General features: G+C 31.2%; 1 protein-coding gene across 1 annotated transcript in view; it reads right to left on the bottom strand.

The window, feature by feature from the left end:
• The window catches only part of LOC145329128 (uncharacterized), a 532,399-nt gene that overhangs the window by 82,152 nt on the left and 424,838 nt on the right, over positions 1 to 25,409 (bottom strand). The window lies entirely within an intron of this gene.

The raw sequence follows: 25,409 nt of genomic DNA on the forward strand, positions 1-25,409 counted from the left end.
GGAATTCCAATTTTTTCTTTTGCTCTAGTGGCGTGCACAGGAAAGTTGTGAAAAAACCCGGTTCGGCATGGCCATAAATGCACAACGGGTATTTAAACCCGTTTTGGGTGGTTTTCTGCCGGCATTAAAAGCCGCTTTTTCCTAAATACCCGGTTATTTCGACAAAAAAATGAAAAATGTAATTTTTGAACGCCCAAAGTGAGATAACACTTTTTAGAACTTTGATATGATCCGTAATTGAAAACTACACAACCTCATGTAATCTATAGGGCTACAAGTAATGTATGAAGCAATTTATTTCAAATTTAGTGTTTAGGCCAGTTTCGGCCGGTTTCGGCCAGTTTCGGCCGCTGTAACCGGGTAAAAAAGCCCGTTTGTCGAAGTTTTAAAACCTGACATACACAAAAAAAGAACATATAAAAATTGGATAATACATATCAGAAAAAGAGCATAAAACTATTGGAGGACACATATAGAGATTACTAGGGTATACTGATTAGGGTGGCTCAAGAATAATAAATCATAAAAAAAATATTTAATGGTTGAAAAGTTAAAACCGGGTAAAAAAACCAAAACCGAGCCGGGTTTTAAAACTGTCGGGTATTTATGGCCATGCCGAAACAGGGTCCTAATAGGGCGTAAAAAAATGATAAAAAAAATCATATAAAAAATAATAATTTGAATAAAACGAATTCTTAAATAGATGTACTTGTCAATAAACATTAGATTTCACAAAAAAAATCAGCAACTTAACTATAAAAACAAAAAAATTATTAACGTTTTTCTCAAGCACCTTTTTTTCGCGGTTGATCCATATTATCCATATCATAGATCCATATCTGAGACTTCTCTCCAGGGACAATAGATAAAGAACGGAGTAAAGGGGAGGCTCACAAAAGGATGATGAAATTTGAAGACTGGAAACCGTTTTTTTTTCCATTTTTCGGAACCGGGTTTTAATACCTGGTTCGTCACTAATGGGTTAAATACAGGTGTTCAAGTCAATTTCAGGTTCCAGGTATGATCCGTCAGGTCCTGATCCTCCAGGTCTCCAGAAATCTTTAAAAGGCTCCTGTAGTCGCAATTTTTTACTTAGAGACTTCAAATTTTAAACTTAAGATTTTCTTACATGTCTACATAACATATTAAAATTTCAAAAAGATCCACATCCATTTTCTCGCCGACTGCAGCGGCTAGCAGCTGCCAAGTACAGCTGCGGCCGCCCTCTAGCTCTAATAGAAAGTGAGATAATATAAGGGGGACCTTGAATACCCCCCCCTCCCCCAACCAATTAAGGTGCGGCAAGGGGCACGACTGTTGAGGTTTAATGAATTTTTAAGAGGTCGCATTCTAAATCTAAATTTTTTAAAATTCTTGTTTTGGTCAAAAATTTTATTTAAGTTAAGTTCATCTGTTGCACATCCCCTCTTTGTCTAATTCCAATTTGAACACACCCTAATAAACAGCCCTCCAAATTTCTTTCTCTGCAAATTGTTAGAGATGCCAAAAAAAAAGTTGAACTTCTGTAAGATTTAACTTAATTTTACCATTATTTACTAATAAAAACAGTATTTTTTACTTTCATCCCTTTTATTTTTATGTAATACCTATATATACATGTCTACTAACCCCATCTATGAAATACACTAGTCTCCAAAACGTAAAAAGTAAAAGCAGTTTTTTTAAACAGGCTATCTGAGATTGTTACAGATTTTGATAAATACTAATATAGCCTAATGAAAAATGAAAAAACGAAATCCGGAGCGTTCCTTCTTGGGAAAATGTGAGAAAAAGATATTTAGCTACTTTTAACCTAAAATTTAATTTGGCAAGCAAGAAAAGAAATATAAAAAACATATTAAACAAATATAATTGCTCACCACATAGAAAAATGTTACACATACCATTGGAAAGCTTATATCATCTAGTGATCATATTTGTATATTATGTTTTATTATTAGTTTATGAGATCCTCTGAAGTATAGACAAGCTTTAAAAATACAGAGTTTTCTTCAATTAGAAGTTTGATTCTTGTTACACAAACCTTTTAAAAATCTATTGCTTAGCACCTAGGAGTCATTTAATTATTTTATATATATTTGGGTATATTTGTATATTTTGGTTACCTTCAATTTTAACTTAATTATAAATTGTTTAGAGGCTATCTATCATATTCTGTAATAATCTCAGATAGCCTGTTTCTAAAAAACTGCTTATCCCTTCCAGCAACCAGTGTATTTTGAGTCTTTCACCGATGGATTTAGTAGACATGTATATTTTGGTATTAAACAAAAAATTATAAAAACTAAAATTGCATATATTTATAGATAGATAGATAGATAGATAGATAGATAGATAGATAGATAGATAGATAGATAGATAGAAAGATAGATAGATAAATAGATAGATAGATAGATAGATAGATAGATATATAGATAGATAGATAGATAGAAAGATAGATAGATAGATAGATAGATAGATAGATAGATAAATAGATAGATAGATAGATAGATAGATAGATAGATAGATAGATAGATAGATAGATATATATAGATAGATATATATAGATAGATAAATAGATAGATAGATAGATAGATAGATAGATAGATAGATAGATAGATAGATAGATAGATAGATAGATAGATAGATAGATAGATAGATAGATAGATAGATAGATAGATAGATAGATAGATAGATAGATAGATAGATAGATAGATAGATAGATAGATAGATAGATAGATAGATAGATAGATAGATAGATAGAAAGATAGATAGATAGAAAGATAGATAGATAGATAGATAGATAGATAGATAATAGATAGATAGATAGATAGATAGATAGATAGATAGATAGATAGATATATAGATAGATAGATAGATAGATAGATAGATAGATAGATAGATAGATAGATAGATAGATAGATAGATAGATAGATAGATAGATAGATAGATAGATAGATAGATAGATAGATAGATAGATAGATAGATAGATAGATAGATAGATAGATAGATAGATAGATAGATAGATAGATAGATAGATAGATAGATAGATAGATAGATAGATAGATAGATAGATAGATATATAGATAGATAGATAGATAGATATATAGATAGATAGATAGATAAATGAATATATTGAATTGAATTACAGCTACATAGATGGATATAAACCAATGAAAATCAAAAGTATTGAAAAGCGGTTACACATAAATATAAAATAGTTAAATCATAGATAAATATTTAGACAAATATATTCTAAATTTAGAAAGACCAGAGTGTGCCACCTACCTGCCATTAGATGAAGCTGACAGAAGAATTGGAACATATAAATATTTATCTTCTTATAGTGAAGGTAGTTGTGATTCTACTGACACTGGTCTTGGTTCAACTAGTCCAGGGTGGAAGGGAACAGGATGGTATAGGTTCCAACACCTAGCTGGCACAAAGTTGGCTCTGTCACCTCCAGGTAATTATCATTGTGGGACAGTTGATTCTGGTTGGTCAAATTCCACACTACCAGATAAACCTGGTGATAGTGTGGATATCAAGATTTGCTTTGATGTTAGTAAAGATAATGGTAATGCTAATGATTGTAGGTGGTCAAATGAAGGTAAAGTCACTAATTGTGGTTCATACTTTGTTTATTATCTTGAAAACACACCAGACTGTCGTTGGAGATATTGTGGCAGCAACTAATTATTAACATTATTATTAAAAGCTAATAAATCCATATTAGTTATTGATTCTTGTTTATAATTAGTTAGTATGCACTGAACAAAGTATGATTACCACATCTAATGGCTTAGTTATAAATAACAATTATTAGCATTATCATTGAAGTTTGACCAACCAGTTATATATAAATCCTACAATGTTAATAACTGAGCTAATAAAGTATTAACAGGGTGTTGGAATCTGTACCTTCCCTTACAGTCTTACTAGTTTATGTATTTTGTATATTTAATCAATTGCAATACATTTTTAAAATTTAAAATTGTCAAAATTATATTTTGTATGTAAACTTAGTTAGTGGAGGAACTAGGGTTATATACAAAAAGGATCTTATACAAAATAGCCACGTACAAAATAGCCTTGTACAAAAAGTGTCCGAAGCTAGGCAGGTCATTGGACAGAACACTTTTGCCTAAAACATTGTTAAGAGTAGAGGCTATTTTGTACTAGGAACTATATGATCATGCCTATTTTGTACAAGGCTATTTTGTATAAGATCCATAAAAAATATAATTCAACTTTTTTTAATGAATTTCTTTTTTATATGGAATTTCCTGTATGATGGTAAGATAATTACTATTATAAATTGTCCTCCCCCATACTTGGGTAATATTTACACAATATTTTATATTTAAATTATAATTAAAAATTTACAAATTATGAAAAAAAAATCAATCTTTCAAAAAAGTTTTCTTTTAAAGCTTTTCTGTATCTATTATCTTGTAGTTTTAAGAGTGTAAAGTGAATATAAAGGATTAATATGATAACAATTGTAAATTTGCAATTGCAAAGCAAAATTTTTTCTATCTTATATTTGTCTTTTTACGAAAATTTAATGATTTAAATTTCAAAAATTAAAAAGCTCTAATTACAAATCATTAAAATATTTTGAAAATAGTCATTCTTAGCTATAATTCATTAAAAATATTTAATTTATTTGTAATCAGTTTTCTTCTAGGTTCCTAGTTGAGCATAGAACCCCCCGCCCATTTTAAAAATTAAATTGTAAGTAAGGGGGAGAATTTTCTGAGTGTTGTGTTTTGCTTTAGGTCAAATAAGGGTTAAGTTCTATTTTTAAAAGTAAGTTGGGGGTATCTGATCTAGCTAGGCACTTTTAGGGAAATCACTATTTATCATGAATATTGTTGCTGCAATACTTATTTTTGTAAATTTAATAAATTAGTTAGTAAGGTAAAAAACTAGCTTATAAGTGAAAAATCCAATTATATCTATTTCTATTTCTTCAAGCTATTAAATCAAAATTTACTTCATATGTTGTTAAATTTAAAATAAGATAATTTTGGATTATTAAATCCTAATTGTTATTGGAATTTGTCAAATATAAATAAAGTATCAGCATTTACTGTTTTTTTTTATCTCTCATATATTTAAGTAATATTTTATAATCATTATTAATTAGGTTAACTTCTATGGATGTTGTCATCCTTGTTAATAAATATTTAGTACAATAAAGTTAAAAGGCATATCCAAAAAAATAGATTTTACACAAACAAAGATGACAACATCCATAAGAAGTGAAGCGCAAAATTCATTACGAAATAGACAAATTGGCCAGTGATTTATAGAGCAGATTAACTGTTATAATAACAATGAAAAGAAAAAACTTTACATTATCCCATTAGTGCCGAGCGCCACTTTTATGGGCCGATCGAGCTGTAAGTTTCAGGGAAGCTTTATAATGGTCAAAACGGAATTCGTATTTTTTTGTTTTGCTCTAGTGGCGTGCACAGGAAAGTTGCAAAAAAACCCGGTTCGGCTTGGCCATAAATACCAACCAGGCATTAACACCCGTTTTTGGTGCTTTCCCCCAGTTTTAAAACCCGGTTGACCTGTATAAACCCGGTTATTTTGACCAAAAATCGAAAAATGTAATTTTTGAACGCCAAAAGTGAGATGAACACTTTTTAGAACTTTGATACGATCCGTAATTGAAAACTACACAACCTCATGTAATCTAAAGAGCTACAAGTATAATACGAAGCGATTTATTTCAAATTTCATGTTTAGCCGGCGATTTCGGGTAAAAAAACCCTGTTTTGTTGTTGTTGTCAAAAAAGATCTATTAGTGAAACCGGGTAATAAAAATTTCGGACTCAAAATGGAAATGCCGAACCGGGCCTATATAGGGCGTAAAAAAACGATAAAAAAATCATATAAAAAATAATAATTTAAATAAAACGAATTCACAAATAGATGTACTTGTCAATAAACATTAGATTTCACGAAAAAAATCAGCGACTTTACTATAAAAACAAAAAAGTTAGATGGGGTATTTTGAATTGTCATGATTTTCAAACTTTGTTGATCTATACCAGCAAACGGAAGTAAGCTAAACTGCCTGCTCCAGGGGGAAATGAAAGCCAGGGTAGTAGAGGGGGGATTCATACTGAGAATGATGCAATTATGAAGCCGGAAACCGGTTTTTTTTCCATTTTCTGGCACCGGGTTTTAAAACCCGGTTCGGCACTAATGGGTTATATGTGAAATTTTAAAAAAGAAATGCAGCTAAAAAGCTGCTTAAAAGCAGTCAGACTACCATAGCTTTTTTATACCTAATTATGGAGCATAAAGAAGGGAATATTGGCAAGAAGATTCAGCCGTGTATTTTTTGTAGGTGCTTAGAAAATCTGTTGTAAAAAGTAAAATCGACTAAAAAGCAGTCCGATCGCTACAGATGTTTTATACTTAATTATACTCCGGGCTGATAAGAATGTTGACATGAAGTTTCAGCTTTCTATCTTTTATAGCATTTGACAGACAGACGGACGGACATTTAGAATTATAGAGTAGCTTTGCTACTAAAAAAATACAAAAATTAAGTTGTATACTATTACCTAGAAGCTTGCAGAAAAGGATGTATCACCAAGGCAAAATGAACAAGGTTGGAAAAAATCACTAGAATTTAAAAACTTGATAAAAGAAGCAATTTAAAGTTTTCTGGAGACATCGAGGATCAGAACATGCAGGACCATACCTGGAAACCTATTTTCATATTGTTTTTGTATTATTACAGGACATTTTAGTATTTTGTTTGTTGCATTAATTAAAGGCAAAGAGAAAATTTAGATGACCCTATCAGGTTTGCTGGCATACTATGCCTGCCAAAATGTGGATATTCAAAAATTTCAAGTTGAAAAAATGTTTCTCAATTAGTTTAATATTTCTATCTTTTACACAAAAAAGAAAAGATGAGACAACATCCATAAGTAGCAAAGCATAAAGCTATTAACTTTTAACGCCCCCCCTCCCTCCGGTTTTTTGTGTGAAAGATAGAAAATTGAGTGACTTTTTAAATGGGTATGACACAAAACTGAGAGTTGAAATTTATTAAATATCTCCATCCTGGTGGGCACAGGATGCCAGCAAACCTGGCAGGGTCATCCAGGTAAAGAGCAAAAATATTTTTTTGACCTCAAAAAATCATTTTATCTTACAAAAATACTACAATATCCTCTAGTAGTAAATCATTATATGAAATATAGGTGTTCAAGTCAATTTCAGGTTCCAGGTATGATCCTGCAGGTCCTGATCCTCCAGGTTTCCAGAAATCTTTAAAAGCCTTCTGTAACCGCAATTTTTAACATCAAATTTTAAACTTAAGCTTTTCTTGATCACCTTTTATATCATTTATCAAAAACGCGTCGAGAAGATTTCATGTTTTTGTCTGTTAAAAACCTTATAATACTAGAGACACGACCTCTATAATTAATGCCAGGAGAGGCAGGGGAATGGGTTCATTGACCGATAAACAGGCGCAACTCATTTCCATGTACAGTTTAGACTTATAGACAATGTTCGTGCAAAGATTGTATTTATGTTACTTAACCTTATACATCGAATATTTTGAAATTTAGAAACATTCTATAACACCAGTTCCTTCCCCCCAAGTAGCCCTCCTCCTTATTATAATGCTGTAAATCCCGATAGTTTTAGAACTTTAAAGTCCAATATTTTTTTTTTTAATTTGTTAATATTAACGCTAGTTTGATTTCAGCAAAACGTACGACGTATTGTTATAATATATCAAGGGAGATGAGGGAAAATAAGCATGAAAGCATACTGAGGTGGATTCTTAATTTTTATTTGCTCTATAAATCACTTTTTTTCGTTCGTTAGTCAATGATTTGTTTTGCTTAAATAAATGTTATAGAGCATTTTTAAGTCAATGTTTTGTGTGGCTTATTTCTTTTTTGAAAATGAGTAATTTTTAAATTATTAAATAAATATTGTTTGACTTTGAATCATTTATTATCTTAAATCGAAATAAATATATTATAAAATAATTATTTACATTACTCATTTGTTTTTATAATGTATATGGGGAGCGGGTATTGTACCTAACTTACCCCCCCCCCCCCTTCTCTGTTAAATATGCTGGAAGAATGCACTGCAATGATATGGGACAGTGGAAAGTATCATGTGTGACGTCATAAAATTAAATCTTAAAAATGAAGGATGAGAGGAGAAGTGGGAAAGGAAACCCTAACAAATATATGGATAATAGACGTATTTTTATGACGTTACATATGACACTTTACGCTGGCTACAATGATATAACATTTAAATTCTTTTTAGCAAAAAATATTTATTAGCGAAGGTACTCTATAATGCACTTTGTCCGTCCGTCTGTCATTCCATTTGTAACGCTATTGGAGAAATGGGATTTTGCTATTTAAGACTACCTGGGTCCCCTTTTTGTCTGCTTTCTGCTCTTTTGTATCGGCGTTGCTACAAAAGACCAACTCTACAAAAAAGACCAACGCCTACAAAAGACCAACTAGTCGGTTCTAGAAAAGACCAACGCCTACAAAAGACTAACCCTACAAAAGACCAACGCCTACAAAAGACCAACGACTACAAAAAATCGTAGAGCTGGAAGGTCTATAGCTGCAACTGGTGTAGCATCATATTTGTATTTATCAAATTAATAAATATAATGTATGCTTTAAATAGATTTTAAGCGACACAAATACAAGAAAAAAATTGTAATTATTTTTTTGTATCAATGTAATCAAATAATGGCTTGAAAATCTTCTAAATTTTAAAGAAAAAATCTTCCAATTTTAATGAAATCCAATATGGCGATTAAAACACAATGACAAAATTCAAAACCGAAATTTCTTTCATGAATAACTTTGTCCACAGGCTGAATTTTAAAATTCCGTCCGACAGTTTGTCCAAAGTCTGTGTTTGCTACGTAACGGAATAGTTTCGAACCCGATACAACCTTGCTTTTTAAAAATTGCCCTTTTTGTAGTTGTTGGTCTTATGTAGGTGTTGGTCTTTTGTAGGCGTTGGTCTTTTGTAGGCGTTGGTCTTTTGTAGGCGTTGGTCTTTTGTAGAGTTGGTCTTTTGTAGGCGTTGGTCTTTTGTAGAGTTGGTCTTTTGTAGGCGTTGGTCTTTTGTAGAGTTGGTCTTTTGTAGGCGTTGGTCTTTTGTAGAGTTGGTCTTTTGTAGCAACGCCTTTGTATCGACTTTTCTGTGTTAATATTCCCGACGCTATTGGTTACAATTGAATGACGACACAGGGTAATCGGGAAGGGGAAATATAGTTATTTAACCCCCTCTATTGTTTTCTTTAATGGTCATGTTACAAAAGCTTAATATATATATTTTTTATAAAAATATTGACATAATTTCTGTCTTTATTTTTCTTTCTAAAAACGAAGCTTTTCTATAATTAGGTTTGGCCAGTCCCTCCGTCCGTCACACACGGATAGCTTTTTTTCCATTAATTTAGGCATGTTCGATTTCAAACTTTGCATGGTGATTCTTTTAGTATGTTATAAGCAAAGCAACTCTATAATCAAGTCCTAAAAATGTAAGTATGTCCATATACATTATCCTGTTTTAAGCAATTTCTCAATAAATTTACTGACAATTTTGCTTCGACTCTTATACATTTATATTCTAATTATTCAGTTCTGACACTATATAAGTGTTAATGTCCGTTTGTCTTCGCTTTTATTGATGTTGTCATCCTTTTTAATATTCTGTTAACAAAACACACTCTGTCCGTTTGTCCATCAATGACTTTTGTGCTTTTCTTTAACATTGTAATTGTTAATAGTGGAGCTTTTCTATAATTAGAATCGGTCCTTCCGTCCGGGAAAGTTAGCTGTTTTCATTAATGTTAAGGTTAGAATTACCCTATCGATTTGAAACTTTTCATGATGATTCCTATAACAATACGGTACGGTTTAGGAAGCGTAGTAATTGCAACCAGAAAGTCCGTATGTTCATTTAAAACATGCTGATATTTTACTTTTTTGACAACAAATTTTTGTATGTTATAACTTTCCTATTCATCTGATTTTTGGATTGGCTTCTTATTACAACAAGGTACAATATTATAAACTGAGCATCTCTATATTCAATCATAAAAATGTAAGTATGTCCTTAAACAGTATCATGTTTTTTAAGTATATTTGCAACAAATTTACTTACAATTTTGTTTAGATTTATGCATTAAATGTTCTGCTAATTTAGTTCTGAAACTCTACAAGTGTTAATGTTTGTTTGTCCTTAAGTTACAGAGCTTCGCTTTTATGAATGTGCCATCCTTGTTTCTGTATAATGGAGGGTAAAATTATTTTCATTTTCTTTAATTTTATTGTTATTATTGTCTTTTTATGAGAGAAAATACTCTTTAATATCAAAGCTTTTCTGATATTTACGTTTTGTGAGCCCGTCTGTCAAAAAAAGAACTGTTTTATTATACATTTGTGAAGAAATAAAAATCTAATCTTTTAAAAATTGTTTTGATTGTGTCTAAAAATATCTTATAATCAATAACTCTGTTTCTTTGTACTAGCGGCTTGGCCCCAGCCTCTAGAAATAAGTAGCCGGTTTCGTTGTATTTTCACAGTATCTTTTCTCCTATTTTTAGCCCCTCCGGGGGGCCAAATTCTAAATTCTGCGGGGCAATCATCAACATTTACTTAATCTAACCCAACCTAAAAATAACCTATCAAAGGCTACTGTGAAAATACGATGAAACCAGCTACCTAGTTTTCTTTCCAGGACTATAATTTTGTCAGCTGCGTTGCTAAGGTATATCTTTGTCTTTGTTAGGTTTTAATATAAGAGTTTATATTGTGTTTATACGAGCGACAATGCTTTTTTAAAAGCTTTTCTATAATTAGGTCGGTCTGTACGTCTACCTAGGACAGCTATTTTTGTTAATTCAAATAGGTTAGACTTGTCCTATCGACTTCAAACTTTGCATGGTGATTCTTATATCAATTAGGTACGATTTTGGAAGCGTAGCAAATCTAAAATCGTTATAAGTCCGTATGTCCATTTAAAACATGCTTTTTTGTATGTAATAATTATCCTATTTATATGATTTTTGAAATACTGATTCCTATTATAACCACAAGTTACAATGTTATTAGTGAAGCATCTCTAAAATCAAGTACCTGAAAATGTAAGTATGTCCTTAAACAGTATCCTATATTTTCGCAATTTTTTAACAAATTTATGTACAATTTCTATTAGACTTATAAATTTACATTCTGCTTATTCAGTTCTGACACTCTACAAGTGATAATGTTCATATGTCATGCCTTTTCAGAGCTTTGCTTATATAGATGTTGTCGTCCTTGTTAATATAAGAGTTTATACGAGTGGAAATGCCTTTTTTATTTCTCCTTTACTGCCAAGTTTCTTTCTAGGGAAGGAGGGAACATTGCTCTCAAAGATAGACAGCTGAAACTTTCAGTGTCCGAATTATTTTGTCCGAATATGCCCTATCTGTTGATTATGCTTTATCTTTTTTCATATCCTTACTTTTTCTCTTATGTGAACTGGGTATCTGCTCTATAATTCACTCTGTCCGGTAGATCATTCCATGGCTTTATGTGCGTCGCTAATAAATATGGATGTTATCGTTTAATTCACTATTTTCTCTAGATATTTTCAACAACAACCAACCTTTTTAAATTTTATCTGAAAGTGCTGATAATAACACACAGAACAATAAAAAGGGGAGGGGGTGACTTCACTTCACTTCTTGAGGCTAAGCCCCTAGAGTCTATGGCCAAAGTCACTAGTTTATATATATATACTAGAGGCTTCGCCCCTAGCCTCTAGGGGCTTTGCCCAGAGAGGGGATCAAAAAAAATTTTGGCGAACCAAAGGACCAAGGAAATCTTCTGCAAAAAAAGGGACCAAAGAAATCTCCTGCAAAAAAAAAATTGGGGGGGGGATTTTTATTTTTTGGGGGGGGGTTGGGGGTGTCCCACCCCCCAAGAAAATAGCTTAAAACCACCACAGGACCAATAGGTATATACCCAATCGGTTCAGTGGTTACCGAGATCTTAAACTTCAGACGGACGGACGGACAGACGGACAGACAGACATCGTACTACTTTGTATTATAGATTATATAATCATGTTACTATATTAAAAGGATATGTTTCGTTTACAATTAATTTAAAAAAAAATAGAATAAGATAATATATCTTTTTAATAACAATTAATGTAAATTTAATGATATTTCGTTTACAATTAATTCAAAAAAAAAAATAGAATAAGATAATATATCTTTTTAATGATAACAATATTGTTATTAATCTATTAAATTTATAGTTATCAAATCAATTAATAATATTTAGTTGTGCATAGATTTTATTAAACTTTTATCGTATGGCTGAAATATTTTAATGTTAGTTAATAATGTTTTGAAAACTGCTTTAAAAGAAGCTTTACTGCAAAGGAGAATCATCTCGGTTTGCAAGATATTTTTCTACATTTCTGACAGACACACACAAACAAGCGCATTGTTACTGTTGTAAACAAGGATGACAACATCCATAAAAGCGAAGCTCTGAAACGGTGAGACAGACGAACATTAAGTCATATATAGTATCAACACTGAATATACAAAATATAAACAAAGTTTTAAGAAAATTATACGTAAATTTGTTTTTAAAAAAAACTTCTTAAATACAGAATACTGTTTTAGGACATACTGACATTTTTATGACTTGATTATAGAGATGTTTCGCTTATAATATTGTATCTTACTGTAATAGGAATCAGTATCCAAAAATCAGATCAATCGGATTATTTTATCACATAAAAAACTGTTGTTAAAAAAGTTAAAATCAACTTGTTTAATATGGACATAAGGACATTCTGGTAATGATTACAGAATGGCTGCGCTTTCTAAATTGTACCTAACTACTACAGGAATCCTAATGCAAAGTTTGAATAGAAAGGACAATTCTAACTGGTTTAAATTAACGAAAAGAACTAACTGTCTTCGACGGACGGACGGATGGACCGGCCCTAATTATAGAAAAACTTCGCTTTTAAAAAAAAGTATTGTTGGGTAAATGGTAAATAAAATCTGTACTTGACATTTTCATTTTAAACTTATTTTGGAATAGTGATTTCTACAATTCTTAGTTTTTTATCTTTTTAGAGTTTAAAAACATATACTTCTTACATTTAATGGTCTTGTGACTTTGATTCACATTACACAAACTGTTTGACTACCACCTTGGACTCTCAGGTACCAGCCAATCACAAAACTTTAACTTTGTCGGCTAAATCATTTGCTGTTTGTTACCAGTGTCTCCTACAACTTCAATACTTGTGTACATGAGGGGAGCAAGTTTTATGTTGTGTTAATTTACAGAACGACATCTAGGTGTTAAATATTGAACTACGTATAATACAAATTATTATCAACCCTAATATGATTTTATTTAGTTGTTGCAGACTGAACTGATTGAGTTTTCAATTTTATAAAAGCTTCTTATAGGTCCCTGGATGGTTTTAGTCAATTTCATTTTTTTAGATTTAAGTATTGGGATTGTTTTAGGCTATTTTTCTGGTGATCCCATTCCTAACGAATGAGAAGCCCCTAGATGCCAGGGGCGCAGTGCCTAGTATAGTAATAGAGATATGGATATTTCAGTACCCTGCAATACATTCTACATTGTACTACACCATATAAATATGTAGATTATCATTTTGGTTCAGTTTATTTTTAATAATTGCGATAACAACACGCCCATAATATTTATTAAACACATTTTCAAAACCATTTAAATTTTAGTTAGCCAATCAAAGTCCCAAAAACCTCCAGTAAAACCTTTAGCACGCACCTAGAAACATTGCTAGTGGTTTGGCCCCTAGCATCTATCCTCCAGAATGTTGAACTCCCCCTTAATATGGACCATTGTAGAACTTCTCAGCCATAATGAAAAATCATGTATAGCATCGTTTTACCAACAATTTTCCACGAATATTAAAATCAAAATCATAACAGTTTTGTTAGCCCGAGCTTTCGACCTCTCGGGCCTATCAAAACTGGTTTTAATCTTATGATTTTAAATTTTAATATAATATAATACGATGTTATGAATAATAGATATAAAGTTGCAATAATGTGGCGTCAGGTTCGATCCCCAGTGTTACTCTGCATTGTTTTCTGTGCAATATATTCAACATGGTCTACTACAACTATCAGGAGGTTGGTCAGGGAGTGAGGGGACATTGGATTGTTTATTACACTAGTCTCCAAAGTTTAATAAAAAAGTTTTCTTAATTTTTAGCTGAACATCTCTGGGGACTTTCATTAATTTTATTAGTTGGTTAATTCAGTTTAGTGTACAAACGTTTCAACCACTAATTGTAATTTACAGAAGGAGTAATGTAGTGTTTTATTAATGGGAAAGAAAACAACATTTTATCGGCCATAGTCCCATACCTTTGGATCCTTGGGTGGTTGGTCATGTGTGGGGGGGGAGGGGACATTCCACTCTAATTTATCATTTTACCGTGAACTCTACCTGATCAGAAGATTGTTAATTTATTTGATTGTATATAATTTTCTGAAACATTTTCCCCTTAATTTGATAAATGATATTGCTAATTCAAATTATTTTGTTATTCAGCGAAAAAGTGTGTAAAGTCAAAGTAATTTGAAAGTATTTCTATTATAACCCGCGTGTGCGCATAAAAAAGGATTCCTTTGTAGCGCAGAATCTGATTAACTTCTGATTTAAAAAGAGAGTTTAAAAAGAAAACTTATTTTTTTGGTAGTCATAAATTTTACTTAAGACAACATAATTTTTTAAAGCCCAAGAAATTGAGTCTTTCAGAATAACAAAAGTAAATATTTATATACATTATCTTATCACCCTAAAATTAATAGTTATTTTTCACATGATATGATGCACAGTTTTCACCCATATAAATATGAAAAATTACAAGATTAGAACCAGTTTTGTTTGGCCCAATGGGCCACAGGCCCAGGCTTGTTTATTAGAAAACTGTCTTGAATATGATGCTAAACAAGATTTTCACTTTTGATTAAAACTGGTATTAATCCAGAGAATATTAATCGGTTTCAAAGCTAAATTGGAAAATATATATATATACCATTAGGATAAAAGATTGCTAATATAACAAGGATGACAACATCCATAAGTAGCGGAGCACAAAAATCATGGATGGGAATATGTACAAATAGATTTAAAGTGTATTTAATAAAATCAAGAATAGATTTATTTAAGAAAATAAACACAAAACCTTGTTTTTTTTTATTTTGTATAATGAGGACGGTCAAAGTAAATTACATAAAAGATGCTCATAACAAAAAAAAATAATTTGATACTGGAAGTTTTAAAATTTGACCAAAAGCACCAAAGATATGGGGAAATATGTAAAATATATAAAAATAGCCAAAAACCCGCTAAAAGGCAGTCTGACCGCCATGGTTGTTTTCTTAAAATGACAAAAAATTTAATTTTTATATATATAACCGAAAAAATTTGGAAATCGGACCATAAACACCAAAGATACGGAGAAAAAATTGAAAATTACAAAAATAGCCTAAAACCTGCTAAAAAGCGGTCCGACCGCCATTGATGTTTTATAGTTAATTGTGCTCCTTAATAATGACAATGTTGTCAAAAAACTTCAGCTGTCTATCTTTAATAGGAGCTGAGAAAATCACGTTTCCCCCATAGCGTTACGGACTTACTGACGGACTGACTGACGGACGGACGGACTGACTGACGGATAGACAAAGTGAATTATAGAGTAGCTTCGCTACTAAAAAGACAAAACAAAAATAATTAAACTGCAAGAAAAGGTAAAATAGAATTTTGCATTTGAGTTTTTATATTTTTAATTTTTTTATCTAAATATAGTCATGTCATATTTCATAATAAAACATAGTGATGTGCAACTTTAATGGATGATATTGTTAATATCTCTTACTCTTAAAAAATGGCCTCGGATGACATAACATTAATATGTAGTTTTATAATATTTTGAATATGCCATTCTATTATTTAACCCATTAGTGCCTAGCGCCACTTTTATGGGCCGATCGAGCTGAAAGTTTCAGGGAAGCTTTATAATGGTCAAAACGGAATTCATATTTTTTTGTTTTGCTCTAGTGGCGTGCACAGGAAAGTTGCAAAAAAACCCGGTTCGGCTCGGCCATAAATACCAACCAGGCATTATTACTGTTTTTGGTGCTTTCCCCTGGCGTTAAAACCCGGTTTTCCTGTAAAAACCCGGTTATTTTGACCAAAAATCGAAAAATGTAATTTTTGAACGCCAAAAGTGAGATGAACACTTTTTAGAACTTTGATACGATCCGTAATTGAAAACTACACAACCTCATGTAATCTATAGAGCTACAAGTATGATACGAAGCGATTTATTTCAAATTTCGTGTTTAGCCGGTGATTTCGGGTAAAAAAACCCTGTTTTGTTGTTGTTTTCAAAAAAGATCTATCTGTGAAACCGGGTAATAAAAATTTCAGACTCCAAATGGAAATGCCGAACCGGGCCTATATAGGGCGTAAAAAAACGATAAAAAAATCATATAAAAATAATAATTTGAATAAAACGAATTCACAAATAGATGTACTTGTCAATAAACTTTAGATTTAACGAAAAAAATCAGCAACTTTACTATAAAAACAAAAAAGTTAGATGGGGTATTTTGAATTTTCATGATTTTCAAACTTTGTTGATCTATACCGGCAAACGGAAGTAAGCAAAACTGCCTGCTCCAGGGGGAATAAAAGCCAGGGTAGTAGAGGGGGGATTCATACTGAGAATGATGCAATTATGAAGCCGGAAACCGTTTTTTTTTACATTTTCTGGAACCGGGTTTTAAAACCCGGTTCGGCACTAATGGGTTAAAGTAATAAGGCTTATTGTTTGCCTGTGAAAATAAATCTAAACACAGCACACATTAAGTTATGTATTTTAGGGAACCTTCATACAGCTCCTGGGATAGTTTCAGGCTTTTTTAAAATTGTTGTGATTGTTTCATTTTAGGTTATAATCATTCAACTCTCTCTCCCTTGCTCTCAAATGCTAATGGCATGGTGAAATAATAAAGTGGAAAAAGTTAGAATATAATTGACACAATGTTTTCTAATTTTAACATTTTTGTGTTGATTTAAAATAATCATAAAAGTTGGAAAATTAAATGAAGCACTGACAAGGAATCTTTTTTGTCAAGGTATGATCCTAATCCAGATTATGGATCAGTTAGCAGCCTTCTTAAACCAGTTGATTTGTCTGTCTACACTGACCTGAAAGGGTAGGTACCTTATATGTTACTAGCGGCTACGCCCCTAGAGGCCTCTAGGGGCAATTAAATGTTTTTTTTTATTTAAGATATCTGATCTGAGAAAAAATTTGTCTATGTTTGATCAGCTGTTTAAATTCAAATTCATGTGTCTACGCAGCGCCAAGCGCTACGCGGCGAGAATATTTCATTTTTTGTGATTTCTCTTGGGAGGGTGGAGGTACCCTCCCCCAAAATAGTTAAAAACCTTCCTGGGACCTATGAGAATCTACCCTGTTAAGGAGAACCCGATCGGTTCAGCGGTTAGCGAGATCCTTCGGTACACACAGACAGACACACAGACACACAGACATCCTGTTACTTTAGTATAAGGATATACAATTCAAAGTAATGCCTTTTAAACAATATACTTAATGTCCATCTGATCCTAAAATTTGTCAAACTTAAAAAGGAATTCTATAGCAGACAAATACCTTTGTTTATTTTTTGCATTAATGTTATGCAAGCAACAAAATTTTTTGAGGATATCATTTCTAGAAAGCTTTAACTTTATCTTAACCCTTACAGATCGGGGGGGGTGGGGCTCAGAGAGCCCACCCCCCTCTAGTTTTTTCAATCTCATTTTTTTTGTAGGTAAGATGGAGAGCTGTAACTTCATGACTTTTTAAGTTTCGTAATTATACGTCAGCAAGAGTTGATTTTATTAGGATATCTGGTCTGTGTCGGTCGTGGTGTCCGGTCAAAGTCGGTTGGGTAGCAAAAAAAATTAGAAAAAATTCTAAATAAATCTTAATTTCTACATTATGACTTTTGTGTATAAGGTAGAAACCTAAAATTTTTTTGGTGAATACTTAGATATCAATGACCTTCTGAGAAAAGTGGTGTTATGACCGTTTGACCGCTCCCTGACCGACTTTATGACCGATTTTTGTCCGGCTTTTACTACAGACATATATCATGAATATCGTGACTTCTATTACAGCTAGAGACCTAAAATTTGTTTTGGTAAATCCTTGAGCAATAATAAACAGATATAAAATATAAGTTTGCACCGCCAACCGCCGTTTTACCGCCGTAACCGCCGAAAATGGCGGTTTCCGTTATTTGCCGTTTTTCGGCGATGATCAGAAAAAGTAATTTTTTTTTTATGAAAAATAAAAGTTCGTCCTAAAATTTGGTTATCCTAGCTGCAAAATTGGCCGCTCTACAGCTGTTTTAAAATTTAGCGGCTGGCCGCTAAAAAGCGGCTAAGGAGCGGTCTGACCGCTATGACTAGAAAAAGTAATTTTCTCTAAAAAAAACACATGAACCACCAGAAAAAAATTTTACGTCTTTATCTGTACCAGGAGCCGAGATAGAGGGGGGGGCTCTTTAAGCCCCCCCTCCCCTGATCTATTAAGGTGGGAATTGGGGCCCGAAACGTTAATAAAAATTAAAAGTTTGATGCCTTGAGTTTTTCATTCTGAGGATTTTGCATGTTGGGTCCGTTAACCATTTGTCTTACTTATCAGCTGTGAGGTTGCTTAGCTGATTCAGCCTTCTGATTGGCTACGGTACACTGGGTACAAGCAATGCAAGTTAAACTTATTTTTTTTTAATGATTTTGACTATAAAAATGGGTATTATTGTAAAAATATAATTAGTTACTGGCAACCTAAATTTATGACAAAAAAAGCTTATAATTTTGTTTCTAGGCCACATAGTTTAATTTCAAAATTTCTAACATTAGCATTGAGATTCTTTTAAAATTTTCATTATACATAAAATGTCATTTTAAAATGCCTAGAACTTTTTTGTGATAGAAGCTGAAGGCTTCAAATTTGGGGTATTGGGTCTACTTGTGGCAGTCGTTCAGCAGTTAAAGCGACTTCCTTTAACTTTATTGATATATCATTTATATTCAGTGTTGATATAGAGAGTAAGTGTAAAGAATTATGTAATAGAAAAATGCAGTGTCTTGAGGCAAAAGTTGAGGTTAAAACAATTATTATGTCAATTAAAATCTTTGATAAGACATTATGAAATTCTGATTATTCCACTTTTCCTTAGGAACAAAATTGTTACATGATCTTAAAATCTGATGTTGAAAAACATGGAGGAACTTTTCTTTACAAGTATGTAAATTCTTTAATAAAATCTAAAAAAAAATAAAGTTTTTGAGCTTTTGTGGGTTAGACCTTTTATTTTAAAAATCAGTTTTTAAAAGCGAAGCTTTTCTATAATTATGGTCAGTCCGTCCGTCTGTCACATATAGCTTTTTTCATTAATTTAGGCATGTTAGAATTGTCCTATCGATTTCAAATTTTGCATGGTAATTCCTTTAATAGTTAGATACCATTTAGAAAGAGTAGCAACTCTATAATCATTACTAAAATGTCCGTACATCCATTTTAAACATGTTGATTTTTTTACTTTTTAACAACAAATTTTTATGTGAACTAATCATCTGATTGATCTGTTTTTTGGTAAATTGATTCCTGGGACAACAAAGTATAATGTAATAAGCGAAGCAACTCTATAATAAAGTCCTAAAAATGTAAGTATGTCCATAAACATTATCCTGCATCCAGCAGTTGTTTTCAACAAATTTACTTACAATTTTGCTTTGACCCTTATACATTTATATAACTTATCTAATTATCAAACAACTTCATTTTCTATTTTAGGAGGGTAGAGGAAAAAGACTTCTCTGTGACAAATCTTAACTCTTGTGAATACAATAAAGATAATTGTATCGACATTATACCAGGTAAGTATTAACATCTTTCAATGAATCATGATATCTTGGCCATATTGTTGACATTCAATGAAAGTAAAACAATGAAAGGTTGAATTCCCACCCTGCCCAATGTTGTTCTGTGTGTATTTTATCTATTGCATACTGTATATATATTTTGTAATACCTATATTTGCATTAGTTTTTACAACAATTAAAATGCAAATTTTTAACAATTACAAAACGCCCCAAATAGTTTTATTTTGTGATATTTTTTTAATTGGGAGGGGGGGGGGGAGGGTAGCATTTTTTTTCATTGGGGCTGTGTCCCAAGGTGTCATGGGGGTTTTACCATCCCATCTACTACAGACAAAAAAGCTTAATACTTTATAAGAGGATGAATGGTGGATAAAAAAACAAAGGAATACATAAAATTATTCTAAAGGGATAGTTTCACGAAGTGCATTTAAAAAAAAATAGTGAACTGTAAGTTTTTTCTATTTTAAATAACGTAGTAGTGCATAATATAAAGTTATTGATTAAAATTAAAAGATTTGACCAGGGATTTCCCTTAAAAAATGAGTTTTTCATTTTTATTTTCAACTTCATTGCATGTTATAGATGGCAAAAACTTTTTTGTCATAAATACAACTTTAGATAGCATTTACTAGTTAATAGAACTTCAAAATTTTTATACAACAAAATACACATAACAACGAAGAATGACCAATAAAATATTTAGTATAGTACCTATTTAGTGATCTTTTTATATGTCTTAGTAGAATTTATTAGGCATTGGATAGATATGATTGCAATAAAGAATTTTAACATTGACCTGACCGAACTTTTTTATTTGACAATATCTCAAAAAGTTAGTGATTTGCAACATAAATTACATGAGAATGGTCTTTATATATATATATATATATATATATATATGTTGTATGGTTAGTTGGTATTTCCGCGTGAGATTATGTGTAATATGTAAGTAAACCGGATGGTTTTCTTTATTTTTTAAAAAAAGATTCTATAGAAAACCTGTCCTATTATGAACCGGACGTTATTTTTTATGATTTTTAAGTAACTTGTCCCAAGGGGGAACCCCTGTTCAATTTTTTTATAACTCTTGTGAAATATGTGGAAAAATATTCTCTGATATTGGTGTTTTGGCTATACATATTTGGGAAAAATAGACTATTCTCATGTAATTTATGTGACAAATCACTTTAACTTTTTTAGATATTGTCAAATAAAAAAAGTTTGGTCTGGTCAATGTTAAAAATTCTTTAACATATAATCATATCTATCCAATGCCTAATATATTCTACTAAGACATATAAAAGTTCACTACTCTAAGTACCTTAACTCTTTAAATACACTTCGTAGAACTATCCCTTTAGGAAGACAAGAGTGTTACACCTACCTGCCATTAGATGAAGCTGACAGAAGAATTGGAACATATAAAAAGTTTTCTTCTAATAGTGAAGGATATTGCGATCATCATACTAACACTAGATATGGTACAACTAGTCCAGGGTGGAAGGGAGCAGGATGGTATAGGTTCCAACACCCAGCTGGAACAAAGTTAGCTCAGTCACCTCCAGGTAATAATCATTGTGGAACAGATGCAACTGGTTGGTCAAATTCCACACTACCAGATAAACCTGGGGATAGTGTGGATATCAAGATTTGCTTAAATTGGCATAAAAATGGTAATGCTGATGATTGTTGGAAATCAAATGAAGGTAAAGTCACTAATTGTGGTTCATACTTTGTTTATTATCTTGAGAACACACTATCTTGTCGTTTAAGATATTGTGGCAGCAACTAATTATAAACATTATTATTAACAGCTAATAAAACCATATTAGTTATTGATTCTTGTTTATAATTAGTTAGTATGCACTGAACAAAGTATGATTACCACATCTAATGGCTTAGTTATAAATAACAATTATTAGCATTATCATTGAAGTTTGACCAACCAGTTATAGATAAATCCTACAATGTTAATGACTGAGCTAATAAAGTACTAGCAGGGTGTTGGAATCTGTACCTCCCTTTACAATCTTGACTTGTTTATTAATATGTATATTTAATCATTATTACTTGTATATTTGAAATTTGAAATTGTAGCCCTTATGAATATTATATTTTGTATGTAAACTTAGTTAGTGGAGGAACTAGGGTTATATACAAAAAGGATCCTATACAAAATAGTCCCATACAAAATAGCCTCGTACAAAATAGCCTCATACAAAATAGCCTCGTACAAAATAGCTTTATAACAAATACATACATAGATGTGTTAGGTTAGGTTATATGGCTAGGGAGCCAAGTGCCCGCGGATAGGCAGGCCATTGGGAAGAGCACTTTGGCCTAGATCATTATTAACAGTAGAGGCTATTTTGTACTAGAAACTATTTGATCAAGGCTATTTTGTATAAAAAAATATAATTATACTTTGTTTAATGAATATCTTTCTTCTATGGAATTTCCTGTATGATGGTAAGACAATTACTAATATAAATTGTCCTCCCTCATCCCTGGGTAATATTTACACAATATTTTACTTTCAAATTATAATTAAAAATATACAAAAAGTAAACAGAAAGATCTTTCAAAAAAAAAGTATTCTGTAACTATTATCTTGTAGTTTTAAGAGTGTAAAGTGAATATAAATGATTAAATTGATAACAATTCTAAATTTTAAATTTTTCTATATTATATTTGAAATATTTTGAAAATAGTCAATCTTTGCTATAATTAATTAAAATGTTTAATTAAAAAAATTAAATTGATTTTAAATCAGTTTCCCTCTTGGTTCCTATTTGAGCACAGAACCCCCTGCCCATCTAAAAATAAAAAAATTGTAAGTAAGGGGAAGATTTTTCTGAGTGTTGTGTTTTGCTTTAGCTCAAATAAGGGTTAAGTTCTATTTTAAAAAAATAAGTTAAGGGTGTCTGAGCCCGCTAGACACTTTTTGGAAAATCACTATTTATCGTGAATATTGTTGCTGCAGTATTATTGTAAATTTAAGAAATTAGTTAGTAAGGTATAAAAACTAGTTTATAAGTGAAAAATCCAAATATATCTTTTTATTTAATCCATGAAATCAAAATTTACTTCATATGATGATATTTAAAATTAGATATTTTTGGATTATTAAATCTTAATTATTAATGAAATTTGTTAAATACAAATAGAATATCAGCATTATTTACTGTTTTTGTATTATCTCTCATATATTTAAGTAATAGAATGTTGGTCTGTCTATGAAAATCTAATATTTTATAATCCTAATTCATTAATTTAACTTCTTCAACATCCTTGGTATTAATCATTTTCTTCATTACTTAAAGCGCTTTTCTTGTATATGAGGATATATAATAAATAAGAAATAGGTTTAAAACAAAAAAAAAATTAAAATATTAAAAAAAAAACATAGAAACCACATGAAATTATGCCTAATTGGTATGTATTAGATAATTCGACTTAAGTGCAATCCATGTATAAATACCTAAAATCAAATTTCATGGTTTTGTTTAAAGGGAATATTTTCTATAATTAGGTTCTTTCCATATGTACGTTTGTATGCTTGCTAAAGTTGTCCACTTGATTTCAAACTTGGCATAATGAATCCTGTATCAGCAATGGAACAATTAAAAAACATAGAAACTCTTTAATCATTATCAGAAATGTTGTATGTCATATTTTAGGCTTGATGCTTTATTACACACAAAGAGCACCCAGTGTAACCTACTTTACAGTAGTTAGTTCATGCAACAAAAAAAACAAATAAATATTTTTTTTCATTCATTCTCATAATACTTTACTTATATCCTTTCTTTTCTTTTTCTTTCACTCTTTTTTGAAACTTATTAATCATTTACTCTTTAATTTAATTTGTACATTATTCAATCCTGATTTTTGGTGCTTCACTAAAGATTGATGTTTTATCATTTACAAAAGTATAGCTCATCAACATAACCATTTTGATAAGAGACATTCAAGTTTTTTAAACACGATCTTCAATTCGTTGGCTCAAAACTTTGGAGACTTCATTAGATCTTGATAGGTTGGTACAAATTGTCACTAGCATTGTCCAAAATATTCCAACAATATATTTGATCGACAATAAAATAGCATGTCCAATATTCATATTATGTCAGTCATGACAACAGTTTTTAAAAGCGGAGCTTATCTATAATTAGAGTCGGTCCGTCCGTATGTCAGTCGGTCTGTCTGTCAGTCTGTTTGTAACAGTTAGCTCTTTTCATAAATTTATTCTTGTAAGTCCCATCAATTTCAAACTTTGCAGGATAATTCCAGTAGTAGTTAGGTACAATTTAGAAAGCGTAGCAACTCTAAAATCACTACCAGAATGTCTGTACGTTCATTTAAACATGTTAATTTTAAACTTTTTTACAGGCAAATTTTCTGTGATATAATTTTTTGATTGATTTGATTTTTAAAATAATGATTCCTAGGACAACAAGGTACAATGTTATAAGCTAAGCATTCATATAATCAAGTCATAAAAGTGTAAGTATGTCCTTAAACATTATCCTTTATTTAAACTGTTTTTCAACATATTTACTTAAAAGTTTGTTTTAAAATTATTCATTTATATTCTGATCATTCAGCTCTGACACTCTACAAGTGTTTGTTTGTTCTCTCGTTTCAGAGCTTCGCATTTATGGATGTTGTCATGTTAACATATACACAATGAAATTGCATATACATCGAATTCCAACAGTTTCAACAAAGTACAACAAATCTAACAAGGATAACAACACATCCATTAGTAGCAGAGCACAAAAATTTAATAGTGGAAATACAGACAAGAAGTTTACAATAGCACTTAATGAATTGTTAGAATATAGAATATTGAGAAAAATTATTCAACCTTTCTCAAGAATTTATATATTTTTATATTTATATTTTGTAGCATGACTGACTGACAGACGGAAAAGGTAAATAACATTCTGGATGCCTTTTGGTGAACGAAACTTTCTTTAAATAATTAGATACAGGGTTGCCAAAAATGGTTAAGGCACCATATTTTAGGATGTCTCTATTTAAGTTTTGGGCATACAAAAATACCAACTCGGCTCCCTCCCTCCTTATCCTAGAAAGAAGGGTCAAAGGATTTACAAGGATATGATGTACATTGTACAACCCCAATGTATTGTACTTAAGAAGATGGTGGTCCCTTTACCACACAATTATGATTATAAACCTTTCCAGGACCTATGAGAATCTACACTGCACTGTAAAGGTGAACCATATTGGTCTAGAAGTTATCTTTATAATATTAGGTTATTATTAATAAATGATTAGTTGGTTTGTAAAGCTATATCTATT

Source organism: Acartia tonsa, chromosome 9, assembly GCF_053477335.1.
Source record: "Acartia tonsa isolate MP-2025a chromosome 9, ASM5347733v1, whole genome shotgun sequence".
In the NCBI taxonomy this organism is placed as follows: domain Eukaryota; kingdom Metazoa; phylum Arthropoda; class Copepoda; order Calanoida; family Acartiidae; genus Acartia; species Acartia tonsa.